Source organism: Perca fluviatilis, chromosome 13 (assembly GCF_010015445.1).
Source record: "Perca fluviatilis chromosome 13, GENO_Pfluv_1.0, whole genome shotgun sequence".
Classification (NCBI taxonomy): domain Eukaryota; kingdom Metazoa; phylum Chordata; class Actinopteri; order Perciformes; family Percidae; genus Perca; species Perca fluviatilis.
In genome coordinates this window covers 13899433-13915450 of record NC_053124.1, presented here as the reverse complement: position 1 = coordinate 13915450, position 16018 = coordinate 13899433, and the positions used below count along the sequence as shown (strand labels likewise).

Here is a 16018-nt window from a genome sequence, read left to right as displayed (position 1 = left end):
CCAATCGAAGAAAAGCATATTTATATAAAATGTTTTGGCTTTTTATAGATAAATATCATTGGATATTCTGCAGCATCTATATAAATCAGATCCAAAGATCATGCAGTGCATACACAGATATTTTGTTGGATTTTTCATTGCATAGCCCTCCATCACCTCGACATCTCGGCACTAAAACATACTCAGACGTTAAACAACATCATAAAAGCCCAGCACACTGCCTGTGTTTAAGTCTGAGACTTCGTAAATTCCACCGACTGCATTTGTGACAATTTTACACAATTGGACTGTAATTGCAACACTAACAAATCATTCATATGCTTTTCAAAATGTTCTAGCTCTCTGTAGTTCACATTCTGCTTCTCTTCCCACAAGAAATTGGCCTGGAGAGAACAAAAGTTATTTGCATTTTACAGCCCGAGAGTAGCACGATGTTGGATGCAAAGTGTGGACAGTTGTTTGTTCTGGAATTGTAACTGCGCTGGACTACTCTCCTGGTGATTTTGGCCACGTGTAACAAAGTGATAACAGTGGTTTTTGTTGGGGTCGGCTGCAGTCTCTGAGCATGCTGTGCATGGAAAGGCAGCAATTACCAACAGGAAAAAATTGTTGTAAAGTACATTTATTTGAACATTGAACAATTATGTGCTATTTAAAACGAATGCGCAGCATCAGACATAACTTTCAACGCTGTTAATAATGTCTGCTTTTCTCATGTGTCTCTTAATCCCTCTCACTTATTTTCTTTTTTCTGTTCGATGCATTTAGACAGCCCACCCTCTTTGTGTCTTTCCTAATCACACACACACACACACACACACACACACACACACACACACACACACACACACAGGCACAACTGACAGAAGTCACAACCTTTTCCTATACAAGCCGCTGGCGTGAGCTCCAACAATAATGTTTATTTGTCTGTCTCAGGAAAGAAAAGACATGCCTTCCGCTAGCAGCTAGTCAAAGCAGGAAATCTATGACAGAAAATGTAGATGTCCTGCACACGTCCAAGCTCACATCTCTCGCACATGAACACACCCATAGGTGTGCAAACAGACAGACACAGACGTGCAGAGTGACAGGCTGTTGCCCCGGGCCTGCAGCAGGAAGCTGTAATTGAGGAAGGTGCTAATTGGTTAAGTGTTGGTGAGTGGCTGGGCCCTGTGCAGGATTTGGAGGCATGTTAATGAAAAAAACTGCAGAACCTTTACCAGATCTCAGCTACAATATGCAACCCTATCATTAGACAAAAAATGTTGATATTGGACAATTCTGAAAAACCCGGGATTACATTCAAGGAGAAAGTTCAGCACCAACATTACAACACCAAGAATTATTTCTTCCTGCAATATCTTCACATGGCAGCTGCAGTACGGCTAAGGTTAGGCAAAGACTGTGGGTATAGGCAAATAAACTATCATTAGGTACTGATTAAGGTTAGTGGCTAAAACACTTTTGTTAATAAAAGCAAACAAAAATTGCAGGTTTCAGGATGTAAACCCTAACAAGGATGGATGCACTACACGCCCATCCAACACCTAATCTCCACACCCTTACTTCCCGCCTACTACATAAAGGACACACTTCTACCACACTTGTAACATTAGTATTTGATGTAAAGTAGGTAAACATTTTTCTTTTTTTCATTTAACCGTGGCCTCTCCATTTACTCCCTATTCTGTCCTCCTCGTTTCTCATACAACTGTGTATGCGGCACATCTGTCTCTGACTCTTTATCCATCCATGCATGTTGTGCTCTTTATCTAGTAGCACACTGATCCAAGAGGCTGGTTTTGCTCTTGGATACTCACTTGCCACCTCCATGGGTGGTCCTTGCTGCAGTTTTTTTTGTATGCTGTGGTGTTTGTACAGTTCAGAGGTCTTTGTTTTTCTGGCATGTCTCTCTCCATGCTAACCAAAGCCGGAGGCCTGCTGCCTGTTTTCTTTCGCATAGCCACACATCTGCAGGCTTTTGAGGAGAAACTGGGCAAAAAGCAGAACAACACAAGCAGGGTGTAGAAGCAGGAAGGCAGAGAAACACGAACACTCTGCCTTCAAAACCCGAGATGCCACTTTCTCCCCGTAGGCGTATGTGAGAGTTAGTGTTAGCCCCGCTATTCTGACATAAACTGTGGTTTGTTGGCAAAGGCCTGGCACACATGTTGACAGCCTCATTATTTATACGCCATCTTGACAGCTTGTTTTGTGTAATATACACACACTTATTTCCATTCTCGCGCCGCCCTGTCTTCTCAGTTTCACAGGAATAAGTCAACTTAATGAATTTTGTATGAAACAACAGTGCTTCCCCTAAGGGTGTGTTATGGATCAAACAGTCACTCAGTCACCAGCGCTTTATGGCTAATTCCCCCCACTCGGAACAAGGTCATATTGTTCCCTATTTATACTCCCAGAATGATCAAAGGTGAAAAACAATCCCTTCCGACAGTTAATATTTCTACATGTCTTGCCAAGAGCCAATTTTGTGTTATTCAAACTGTTCTCCCAGATCCATTTATTTGGACATATAACCCATTCAGAATTGGAAATTCATGATGTGATATCCACAGATTGTGTGTGACCTGAGCTCTGAAACCGCGACAACAGCACAACTTCTCCATTTCCTTGTATTTGGAGGACGTTGGGTGGTGGAAAACGTGGAAACAGCTGTTTAGGGAGGAGGTTCCTGTGAGCATCGAGTTCAGGACCCATTCACAAATCTAGACAGGAAGCAAGGTGGGACAGGACACCTACAAACTTTATATGAATTTGAATGTGTGCCTATTTAGCAGGATATATGTGTGTAAATGCATGTGTCTTTTTTTGTTTTTTTGCAGACACTACTGCACAGTGGGGATATTTGGCTGTAACACAAAACAAACAGTGCTAGAAGGTTCTGCAGGGTCAGCAAGGGGTCAAGTGAGTAAATGAGTTTGTTATAATAGGACTAAATGTTCAGCAGCAGGTTTGAGAGGACCGCAGTGAGGCATTTGCAGTGGGAACACAGAAGCTACTTAGTGTGAACACAGAGGGTAAAGGTCTGGGAGAGGATTGCTGCCATTTAAGAGGTTGTTGTAGTGCCTGGAGAGCAAGACCTACAAACACAATGTTGCTGGGAAGCTTGTAGCTTTTAACATTTCTAAATCAAGTTATAAATAACTAAAGGTTATAAATTCAACTGAGAGCTGTACTTTTTGTTTAGCCAAGATAACACTCCAGTTTTGAGTTAACCTTTTCACAAACTGAAAATTAGATGAGCAGCATGAGAAATATGTAGTGAACACAGGTATTCCCTGCTTTAGTTTGACCACCTTATTTGTCATGAGCCACTTGCTCCAAATGCTGGTGCTCCAAATTAAGAACTATCAAGTCGATACCCTATGGTTGGTACACTTAATTTGATGTGATATGGATAAAAGTAGAGCAGAAACAATTAGTCAAATTCTTTAGTTGACCGACAGAAAATGAATGGTTCATTTTTGCAAGTTACATTAATCATAATCATCACAACTTTTCATTGAAATGTATGTCATATTAAAGTAAGAAGTGACAGGGTAAGCACATCTCACCCAATCATAACTCAGTTTACTGAAACTTCTTTTGTTTTCAGTCGGCCATAGTTGCTTAGCATGTTTGTTTGGCGTGATATCTGAAAATCAAAACTATTTATCTCACTGTCCAAGGATAACAAATGTGTATATTGTGCTGCCAGTTATCCTAAGATAACCATATATTCTTGTGACATATCAAACATTGTTTTTCCTCATTATTATGGCTTACATTATTTTGAGATGTTTATATTCATATTTCTCAAGATCCTAATAGTCGTTTTAAAGTCTATCTATCAGACTTACAGAATTGACACTATCACAGCGAGATGACCGATGAACACATCTTAATAACTGAGATCTTACATCAGTAGAAATTACATTGTGTCTTACTGTCAAGTCTCTGTAAAGAGGAAAATAGCCAAATGCAGTTAATTACATTATTTCACTATGACAAAACACTGAAGTCACAATGAATTATGCAAATCATCACAAGAAAACATCTTGTCAACATGTCTGACATCTCATTAACAGTATAACTAAAATCATATCCCTTATGGGTTTAAAATGTAACTCTTGGCACCGCAACAATGCTATCTCTTATATCCAGATAATGAGATAAGTAAGCAATGATTATGAGAAAACAGTTTGCTATGTTAAGAATGAATGATGTGATCTTGAGATAAAGGTCCTAAACACATTGTGTTGCTCTGGGCTTTAAAACATTGGACGTTAAATATTAGAACTCCTGTGCTGTACTTTTCAGTACTCTTGAGGGTTTAGACACCCACGAATGAACTCTGCCTATCCTTGTGACACAGGGCCGCCTCACATATCTCACCGGGGTGGAGTTTTTGGATGTACCGCTGAGATCTCTAAACTCCGGCAGTTGACTTTATTTATTCTAACCTGATTGTTTGGGTTTGAGGATTCTGTTGCTCCTGCTGTGAAGGAAATTGCTCTCTTGCCTGCTGGTTCTGAAACGGAAAATGTTTTTTTTTTTTTTAAAGTGTAACAAAACAAACCTAAACATTTCTCTGTGTTTTCGAAAGATCGCCGTTCCCATTGCCCGGTCAGGGCTGGCTGGCCCGGGACGAGTCTGTCAACGAAAAGGAGAAGAAAAATAGAATCTGAATCGTTGAATAGCTGGTATAGTGATGAGCTTATCAGTGGAGTACAGATCTCTGGGTGTGTTGTTTTTTTACTGTTTGCGTACGGAAGATTGGCAGGATATTGGTTTAGTTAGTGGCCAAGGAAATTGCAGTTAGGGTTAGGGGGTCTTTGCACCTTTGAGATCGTAAATGAAAGACAAAGAGGAATAATAAAGTTTGTTTCTGGGACTCACTAAAAACTTGCATTAGCTTCATAATCTGGAAGCTTGGCTTTAACTCAAAGCAGACCCTCTTGTTGGTTTCTTGCACATATCCAAGAAACTTGACTTGTGACACAGTACATAGATGCGTATTCGCGCGTGCGCACACACACACACACACACACACACACACACACACACACACACACACACACTGCAATGGAAGTCTTTTTGTTTGAGATATAGCAGCAATGTTGCACTCTGGAAACAATTACCAGGCAATAATCTTCACATTCTTTCATCCCACCACCAGCCCAGCTGATTAGGATATCCACTGGTACGCGAGGCAAACCTCAAACACGCTCACTCACATTCACTGTACAGTACAGTAGGTGCTCTCGCTCCCTCTTTGGTTACGGACCAACCCTCTCCTATTTCTCACCCACCCACCTGACATCTGATTCCAGACTGATGATTAATGAGCCTCCAAGTCTTTCAGCAGGGACCACCCAGGGTCAAAATAACCTGCCACAAATACAGAAGCAGTAAAATACCATTCAGTCGCCACTCTTCTATTTACACGTGCTACAGCGTCTCGCATGTGTACGTGTGTGCGTGCACGTAAGTGTGTGCCAGAGCAACAAAAGGTGGACTAGTCACTGTGGAAACACTTAAAACAATGTGCAGCCCCCTCCTCCTGTCTTCAATCATTTGTGCATGTGTGTGTGTGAAGAAAGTGGAGGGAATTACAGCGCTAACACCTTTAAAAAATGCACAACCGCCCTCCTGTTATTCTTTCCTGCAACTCTTCTTCTTCTATTCCCCCCCCCCACCCCCCTTTCTTCCTTTCTCTTTTCCCCAATCTTCTCTTACCCCGGTCCAACAGATGGAAGAATTACCCCGGCTGTCCTCTAATCTCTCCGGAGAGCTTTTTCCCAGGGTGGAAACACTGCCATCCTTTTTCTCTCCACTATCCCCCCCCTTCCCCCTTTTATCAGTGTCAAATGATTACCCGAGGGGAAACTGAGCTCGGCAACAATATGTGCCACGTTAGCCAGGGGGAGTCCGGCCAAAACACATCTCCTCCTCTACCTGCTCCATCCATCCATCCATCCATCCATCCATCTAACTACCCTCTCCTCTCATGTCCTCCCATCACCCCACCCACACTCTCCGCCCCTGTGCCAGCTGAGGGCGGTGGCAGAGCCCCAAGCCCATCACAGAGGAATTTCCCTGTTGAAATTCGTATCAATTTCAGAGGCCTAAAGTTTTATCCACAGCGTGTGAAAAGTCTGAAACGCCCCTCTCTCTCTAGCATTCACTTTCCATTCCTTCCTCTTCTTTAAATGTGTCTCTCTGTTCCTTTCTCTGACTGTCCTCTCCACAACCTTCCCCTTTTCTTCACTTTTGTCCCGCTCCTCAACTATGTATCTCTTCAAATTCCCTTTCCTTTTGCCTTTTCCCCCTCTCCTTTACCTACTTCCCTCACCGCACTTTTTTTTTTCTGCTCTCCTTAACGGCCCTGTGTCGGCACAGCCTGGTGAATGCCAGGCATTCCTTTGTAAGGTTAGACAGACCAAGGTGGACCACATCACCTGAGAGAAAACGGCCCTTTTGAATCATCACCCGAGGGAAAGAGAGGCTGATAGCGAAGAAAAGAGGGACTATAAAAGTAGAGGAGAAAAGCGAGAGATGGAAGAGAGGAACACCTGTCCTCTGCTGTCCTCGCGTGAACCTTCAACTCTGGCCTTTGTTACTTGATAGTGATGCCTTGTTTGAATAAAAGGGGCTTAGCTGAAGGAAAGTGCATTAGGTGTAGGTGCAAACCTTCAATCCAGTATTGAAAAGTGGGAGCTTTTAAAGGCTTTTTTTGTGCCTCAGAGTAATGAGATTAAACACTGTAAAAACCACATTAGCTTATGCTATCAACTCAATTACCACCATACAATACTTTACTCAGAGAGTGACCACTAACTGGAATAAACAAGCTCATATTGCAGCCCAAAAGTTAATTCCAATCAAGCTCACAAACACAAACAACTCCACCCTTCAACACACTCTGACCATTCACACAACCCACTCAAGGAACATAGGCTACATGCTCAATGAACTCACCCCACCCTAAACACACCACCTTTGAGTAGAACAGACCCCATACGTTAACACATAGTGGGTTGATGTGTGGTGACGCTGGGTGTGGTGTAGGGTGAAGTGTATCGGTGACGCCAACCTGCCCTTCACGGCTTATTTTTGGGCTTTTGACGAACATCAAGGGCAAAGCAGGTCTGTGTGATGCAATGCAACAGTTTTCCAGTCACTTAACGGCCACTGTTTGTTTTTAGTCTTACTAATGGAACGGAGCGAAGGGGAAAAGTGGAGTGAAAAAAAGAGAAACTTATGACGACCAGGTGTTTTTTCCCTCTTCTCGGGAATGTTTCACCTTGTAAAAGCAAGCGAGTGGGAGGGGACTTGTGTACCTTGCTGAAGTGAATGGTTTGGGGATTTTTCAAGGGGTGTGTGCCGCTGACCAAAAGCCTTACGAGTGAGAATGATTGTGCGTTGTGTGAGTGAGTATCAGAGGGTGAGCTGAGATTTTTTAGGAGCCTTAGGCAAAATTCTTCAGTGGAACTGTAGCATAGCCATGACTGGAAGAGGCGGGGTCTTTCTCGTGTTTGTGTGCGAGTCTCCACCGACCAATTTTTTGCCTCATTGAGCTACAGAAAGCTATTGCTTTTGTGGTAGGGTGTGATCAACAACACACATGCACGCATGCTCATGCAGAAACACACACACCTGGGGGATGAATGAATGAATGGCAGGCCCTGACTACCACACAGGGCTCCTATTGATGACATCATTGCTGGGCATCTGGTCACTCCACCCTTTCCATGTTTCAGAGAGCCATTCAGTCAGCGTCAACTGCACCATGGCTCTTTCACAGACGTGACGCCTATTGCTTATTTTCAAGTAATTATTCAATTTAGCCGGCTCCAGTCGTGAACAAAATACTTTTCTGATGGCACAATCAACAATTGGCCAGTTTATGCCCTTCCATCAGTACACTCGTCTCTGAATAGAAAGAAATGAAGTTGATTCCTCCAATGCATATTTAATCATTTTGCTATCTTGATATTGAGGGAATTTGCCAAAAGAGAGAAAAAGAAACACATTAAACCCCATCTGCGTCATAAATTTCACTATATTGACAATCTTCAAACAGCGGCTCCAATTTAATATAATAGACATTACCCAAATATGCCCTTGTTGAGACGTTGCCTATAGTTTCTCATGCAAGGAAAGGCTGAGTTCAGTCTGAATTTGGTTCTAATGTTTGGAAGATTACACAGTCTGGGGACGTTTATTACTCTACATGAGCGAAACATGAATGGCAGAAGTGCAGCAGGACTGCCAGCTTTTGGTAAATAGATGGAATTTAAACAGTGATTGAAGTAATAAATGAGTTGATGTTGCTGAAATGACGGGCCTTTTAATAAATCAATCCCAACTGGCACGACGTGATGATGAATAAAACCACACAAAAAATACTTGGACAAATGTTGGAAAACAGGGTTTTCTTGATTCTCTTTCCTCTCGCTGTAGCGTTTCAAGATCGACTTGGAATCTTTGGAGTCTTTATCTGATATCTTACTCAGCCAATGGCTTAGTCCCAGAAGGTCTTTCAGGAAAAGGCTAGGCCAGCTTTTCTCTGGCTCATCCAATCACAAGCACGGAGCAGTTTTCTCTTCAAGGTCCACTAGCATAGCACAGGGCCAGCCAAAACCGTGCCAATTAAACCCTGAATGCTAAGCCTGTACTGTTCTTACTAAACCTCTGTTGGAAGTCGCCTGGTGAACGATAAGGAACAAATATAGTTCATCCAGATTGTTAGCTAACATCCAAACCATGATTTCCAAGTACCCATGTTTATGAGTATTTATGCATTCTCCCTGCAAATGCTTGGCACGTTTTAAATGTAAGGTCTATTTGATACTCGGAATACATCTTGTAGCAATGAATAGCCGTGCTGTAGTAGCGAAATGGGAACCGTGATTAACCCCAAGAGAGTGCTATCATGTAATGATTATACCCTAAGAGCAGCAGGTTTTAAGCGGCAACACAATGCCCCTTTATGAATTACACTTATCCAGTGTTATGTCTTGCATAGAGATTATTAATTGGCCGTTGGAGCTAAGAGAGATGTTTTATGGTATTAAAATCTCTGGGTGTGTTTAATCCAGGGTTTCCGCGGGGTCTTAAAAAGTCTAAAATTTAAAAATCACAATTTAAGGCCTTAAAAGTCTTAAATTTAATGGAGTATGGTTTTCTAGGTCTTAATTTTCCTACTTCCATGTAACGCTACATCTAATGCTCATTGACATGCTCCCGCAGCGCTTTAGAATGTTTTTTTTTATTTTGATTCCGTTGTGTTGTAGTTCTTTCTTTCGCTATTCAAACAGTAATCTGCTGTATTACGACTACAAATGAAACGAACATGCAACTTATATTGCAGGCGGGTCAGCTTTCGTGGTATTATTGCGAGACTGTACCACAGACATAAAATGGATTTTATTCTTCAGCTATGGGGAAGTGTAAATTTAGCGATACTTGTCTTGAAGAAACGTTTCAGACGATGTTTCAGGACTCTGACATCTGACTTTTTTTTTTGTATAATGTTGTGATATAGGTCTTAAATTTCATTCTTAAAAAGTCTTAAATTTGACTTAGTAAAACCTGCAGAAACCCTGTTAATCCCAATGTCTACATGTTGAGATTGATTTTATTTGATATGATTTGTGTGTTTGAATAGCAGAATGATAAAGGGCAGTGTGATTTCTTGGAAGTTAAGTTTTGGAGGGAGAGGAGGGTTGGAGGGAGGCAGAACATGAGCAAGAAGAGACGCCTCCGAATTCCCCTCTTCTCGTCTCTTTTCGTTCCCTTCCCTCCTCTTCATCCTAACCCACCCCTCTGTGCGCGGTTGCCACCCCACCCCATCCTGCTCACTCCCCTCCTTCCTCAGTGCAGCCAGCCACAGACACTTGCTGTTTGTATGAAGGGGTTTAACCCAATGAACAATTCGGTCTGTCTTTCCCAAAATAAGCCAGTAGGAGAGGGATCGCAGAGTAAGCCAGGGAGATTGGAGCAGCGAGGTGCACAGCCCCTGGTTATAAGTCCTGGGAGTGCTGCTTGGACCCACAGCCTTTAGCTCAATATACACTGCCTTGCTGCCTGCCTGACTGCCTGACTGACTTGACTGACTGACTGAGAGTCTCACTCTCTCTCCCTCTCCTGTCCTGCTCCCTCGCTCCTTCCCTCCTACTTCCCACCCTGCAGAGCGAGAGCACACAGATCGGGAAGGTGCTCCTCAGACCTGCTTCTGGACAGCTTGAAGACGGCACAGAGAGGACGTTTCACTCTTCTCTCACTTGCTCTTTCATCCTCCCTCTTAGTTTCGCCATCTCTGCCACAAAGCACTTGGATGGACTTTTTTGTTTTTTGCCAGAGGCAGAAAGATAAAAGTTAAACAGACTATTTACTTCACCTGCAGTTGAAAATATCTTTTTTTTTTTTTTTTTTTTTGTTTCTCCCCCCCCCCCTGCACTTGGGAGCAGCACTGGACCAGGGTGCAAGCTCCTTGCCCAGGAGGACACCATTCCTCTTTTTTGGCTGCATGTTCATTGAATATCTGATGCCATCGCATCCTATGGGAGACACGCGTGGCTGAAGCAAGGAGGGAGGTAGAAGAGAGACCCACCTGAAGCTCACACCTACCGCTGCCCTTACCCAGTGCGACCCCCCACCCCCCCCAGCCCCTCATCGCTCTGAGGAGAGAAAGGTAAGCCATACCTGCCCTCACGTTTCTCTGGGCTCTGTTAGCATCCTCATGTCCTGCCATCTCTTGTTTTTCTCACTTCTCTCACATGTGGCTGCAGTGGCCGTGGCCAAAAGAAACACAAAAGGAAAAAAAAAAAAAAACAGACGGAGCAATAACTTAGTCATGGGACTTGCATATTTCTCTTCAGTCCTAAACTAGTTCACAGAGTAATGGCTTGCAGATTAAAAGGAACCGGTGCAGTTTGTTCAACAAGCTCCAATAATACTAACTAAATGGACAAAAATTACAAAATTTAAGTTGTAGCGGTGCACCATATATTAATCTACTTTGAGTGTCCTCACTTTTACTGTAGTCATATTAGCAATTTTCTGTGTATTTTTGCACTGATGAGCGATGGTATTGATTATTGATTCAGGTGTAAGGCTAAGACATTGTTGATGCATCCATACCCACATACAGTACATCTGGGACTTTTTATGATGATGTTGAAGTGGGCGTGGTGTGTATACGGAGTGTGTATAGGGGTTGGGCAGTGTGGTAGTGGAATATGTACACTGGGTTTGGCTCAATAACAGATATTCTGATTATCGTCTTAAGAGGAGTGTCCTCCATGTTGATGGTTCTTGTGTTTGTGTTTGTGAATGTAACTGCTAATCATATCCTACGTTCTGTTGGCATGGACTGCAGGTTGTTTGATGGTTTTTGATAGATGTGTTAGTCTGGGAGGTTAAGGTCATATTGTGAGTGTAATGTATTAAGGTAAAGGAATACTGCAAATGGACATATGGTCCTATCATTTTTCATCTTCTCTTCTCTCTTCTCCTCGTCCCCCTGTTGCTTCACTCTGTCCATCCACTGTGACGCCTCTGGCAAGCGACGCTGCATTCCATTGTAACGACATCCCTCCGTCGCACACAGAAAGAGGACAGATAGCCGTGACTCTGAGTCTCCAGGTATCCCGCATGAAAAACTGACAGAGAGAAAGGGAAAAGATGAGCAAAAATGAAAAGGGAAAAGACCAAGAGGAACACATTAGAGAAGATTCCAAAATGCATGCTTTGCTGAGGAGATACATTTTTCGATCACATGTGTTTCAATGCACCAACAGCAGGCTTTCTAAGCAAAGGAAGGAGGGAGACACTGAGAGAGAGGTGTAGAGAGAGAGTCAGAGAAAGAGAGAGGGGGGAGAGAGAGTCTGGAAAAGACAGTGTGCTATAGTTATGAAATCCAAAAAACATTTGGCAGCATTTGTATATTGCGTTGGCTTACGACAAGAAAGGTCAATGTACCTGTGTGTGTGTGTGTGTGTGTGTGTGTGTGTGTGTGTTCTTGTTTAACTACATTCGTGGGGTCCAAAAACTGGGAATAGAGTATACTTTTGGGGTCCGGACAGCTTTGTGGGGCCAAAATGCTGGACCCCACAACTTTAAAGGGCTGTTTGAGGGTTAAGACTTGGTTTTAGGATTAGGGTTAGAATTCGGTTATGGTTAGGGTGAGGGTAAGGGTTAAGGTTAGGCATTTAGTTGTGATGGTTAAGGTTAGGGTAAGGGGCTAGGGAATGCATTATGTCAATGACGGGTCCCCACAAAGATAGTGCCACGCACTTGTGTGTTGTGTGTGTGTGTGTGTGTGTGTGTGTGTGTGTGTGTGTGTGTGTGTGTGTGTGTGTGTGTGTGTGTGTTTGTTGGTGCACGTGCAACCACACATGCATGCTCCTAGGTGACCAAATCTGTGTGAGTATCAAAGTTTGGTACACAATCCTTCACGGGGAGTGGGTGAATGAATACACACTAAGGTGTGAAGTCTCCCTCCTGGCAGTGAGGTACAACAGGAGTTGTCAGGTCTGCAAAGCTGCTGGTGCGTAGCAGCAGCAGCAGCAGCAGTGTCTGCTTAACTGTTTAAAGTAGTATTTGCTCATAAAGTTCAGGGCCTCTCATAGATTTAGTGGTTTCCAGTCAGCTTCCCACCCTCTCCTTTGTTTCTGTTTCTAAAGTACCTGTAGGTCAGGGGATATATGCCCCTCCTTGCTTCACTAGCCTTTTTTTTCTTGGCATGTACTTCCATGCCTGGCACATCCATGGTGACAATATTGTGCTGTAACCATGGAAACCACGTGCCACTGACTGGGACCGTTCTCCAGTGGGTGGCAACTGGTCACTTACTTTGTCACTGGTGGCTACGAGCGGTTCAAGTGTGTTTGTGGTACATTGTTCAACCACAACTAACAGCCTCCAACCCGCTGCCCACTCAGGCTTTTGATACAAAGTGCCGAAGCGCAACCAACCATACACCAACAACAGTCACGCTGAATGCACTGCGGCACACACAGCACATTTTATGCCCTGTGCAATACAAACACCTACATGGAATCAACGCACACACATTTCAAACATACTCACGCTGTCCGCTGCCAAACCGCCTGCTCGTATAGCGCTGAGACTCTCACGCCCCACTGCAGTTACTTTATAGGCCAGAATGTGTTGAAGTTGGGACTTTTAAGACTCTAAACTCAACATCAGCCTTTTCCTTTTTTTTAATAATTCTTGTTCTGATGTCAAGTGTAAAGGAACAGGGTCTTCTCTGTAAGCTTTTTGGTGAGATTTCATCCTCATTAGAGCAGCACGAAACATCTCTCACTCCTGCTTCATCGAAGAGACACAGGTAGAGTGGATGCATACTCTCACCGGGGATTTAAGATGATTTTTTTTCTGAGAGCAGAGAGCAAAAGAGAAAAACTTTTCCTTTTTTTAAAGAATGAAAAGTAATAGGAGCTGTCTCTGCCTTGATGCCTTCTCTGTTTCTCACCCCTCATGGCTTCTACATTTCTTTTACACTTTGTTTCCACAAGGGGGCAGGATACCAGGCAGTTCACTGTCGCACACAGACACAAACACACGGCATCTTGTAGTAAAGAGAAAACCTGTTACTTTGCTCCGACTGCTTTGTTGAATAATTTTGAGTCTCTCAAAAATCTCACAATTCTAATCCTACAACAAATGATCTCATAACACCCAATATATTAAAAGTAGTTTCTTATTCCTCTTATTAATCTCTGATCATCATAGAGATTCAGTATCTACAAACGTAGCCAAAGACGTCTGTGTCTGTAGTCTTATTTAATAAAGCCAAATCACTTTCAAATTTCTCAAAACACATTCATCTGTCACTTGCATGTGTGTGATACTTCCCTGAATTGTACTCCCTGCATGTTTGCTTTTGCGTGTGTGTGTGTGTGTGTGTGTGTGTGTGTGTGTGTGTGTGTGTGTGTGTGTGTGTGCGCGTGTTTATGAGTGTGTGCTTCTATTTCTCTCAGTCTAATGCCCGTGCTAGGAGGAAATGAAGGAGAATGCCAATCATTCTCAAGGAATAGTAAACGCCCACTTATTCCTTTACTTCCATGGAACCCAAACACCAGAACACACACGCATACACACACACACACACACACACACACACACACACACACACACACACAGATTTCCCCTTTTGTTTCATAGCTACTTCAGCATAAAGAGGAAAGAGTGTGAAAACAGGGCACTCCTTTAATGGCTTCACCAACAAAAAGTGTGTTTTCTTTTCAGCCAGAAGACCATGTCTGTAATTACAGCAGTACACACACACAGACATACTGTACGTGCACACACTCTTCAGCACCTATTATAAGGCATGCTAACTGATGCTGCTGATATAATGAATGAAGAATTGCAATGAAGGGCGGTGGAAACAGAATACAGGCCCTGGTCTTAATCACAGCCTGGACCATAACATTCAAGATTAATAGGCTGCATTTGTTTTACAGCTAAAAGCAAGAGAAGAAAAAGACAGACATTATGAGACAGAAACATTGCTGTGTGCAGCTGTATGAAGATTTGCATTGTGTCTCCCTTTACTTGCCTTTGCCTCATCACCAGTAGCCATCTTGGCCTGGACACACAGCTTAGTAAATGTGAAAGTCACTCATATGGTAGATTGTGAATCTGTACATACATACAGCCCTCCAGAATGGATAGAGCAGCCCCTTGTTATTAATCAGCCCCTTGTATTGAAGGACATTGGTTTGGCTCTCAGCACTGCATAAGCAGATCGGAGGACTAAAGGAGGAGGAGGAAAACAAAAAACAGTAGAGAGCTTTCTATTATTCTAATTCTGTTTCAAGTGTATTCAAACTCAACTTATTTATTTTTCTCTGTCACTTTCTAATTCGTTTGTCTGTCTCCCTTCCTTTATCTGTGTTTATCTGTCTCCCACTTGCTCTTTCGTTCTCTCATAACTTTGTCTGGACCAGAGGGAGTTTTTCCACTGGGCTGGCAGCAACAGGGGGACAGAGAAAGAGAGACAGGGAGAGCAAGCAGTGGGGAGGCTTGGCAGACGCCCCTTGTTATTTTTCCTGCGCCTCCCATTGACTCTGTCAGCAGTGGCTCAGTCTTAGCAGCGCCTCCAAGCTCAGAAGGGCTCGACAACGTGCCTCTTCAGCTATCAGGGAAAGGAACATATCACAGGCACACTTAGGAGACAGACGCACTTTTATCGCATTGCTACTTTTTCCCCTCTTTTACGTTTACCTTCTTGACTTTGTTCCAGTTGTCCATCATCATGTCTCCATCATTCTTTTACTGTTACAGACTGCAAAGCCTCTTGACTCAAACCCTGACTCTTTACTGGGCTCAAACTAAAACCCCTGAGGTAAAGCGGACCTTGTTCTCCAACATCAGACATTGCTTTCAGTCAGTGAGGCCTGAACAAGGCACAATAACCAAGCCATGGACAAAACATGTATTGAGCAATGCTTCCTGGAGTCAAATCTATATTTTTCCAATGGTGTGCCGGAGCTTTTTTGGGACGGCAGTGCGTGTTTTCAAAGAGACGGGAACAAATGGGAATGAGAGCCTCAGTGCTCATCCAGCAACAGCGCTGTTCCTAGTTAATGGGATGTGACATCTTGAGTTTTCCCTGCTTTAATGCTGGATATAAGGAAGCAAGAGTTTCCCCTTGTGTCCTGAGGATGTGTGTGTCCTCAGTTGTTATTTTTTTTTGGGGGTGGGGGGAGTTAAATCCATAACACTGAGCGAAGCTAAATGAAGATTGTTTGATGTTTGGTTGGTCAAGGTAGCTGTACAAATGAGCATGATTGTAGAGTACATGCAGGAACGTTTATTTGCCTTTTGTTTTTTTTCCTCCGCTCCCCCTCATTCATTGCCCCTCAGTTCACCGTCTGGCAAGAACATTGTTTGGGGCTTCCAAAAGCAGGACATTTGGGCCAACTCTTAACAGGGGTCACCTCCTCTGTATAAAACTCATATTATCCCTCTTTTCATC

General features: G+C 43.2%; 1 protein-coding gene across 3 annotated transcripts in view; it reads left to right on the top strand.

Annotated features, from left to right (window-relative positions):
- The first annotated feature begins 2860 nt into the window (after positions 1 to 2860).
- The window catches only part of col8a2 (collagen, type VIII, alpha 2), a 51039-nt gene continuing 37881 nt past the window's right edge, over positions 2861 to 16018 (top strand). For 2 of the 3 annotated variants that reach the window (XM_039819257.1, XM_039819254.1), the window contains exon 1: positions 10453 to 10702. The gene's annotated coding sequence lies outside the window, so the exon portion shown is untranslated. Of the gene's footprint in view, positions 2929 to 10452; positions 10703 to 16018 lie in introns of those variants that run through there. The other variant, XM_039819256.1, reaches the window with a different exon arrangement.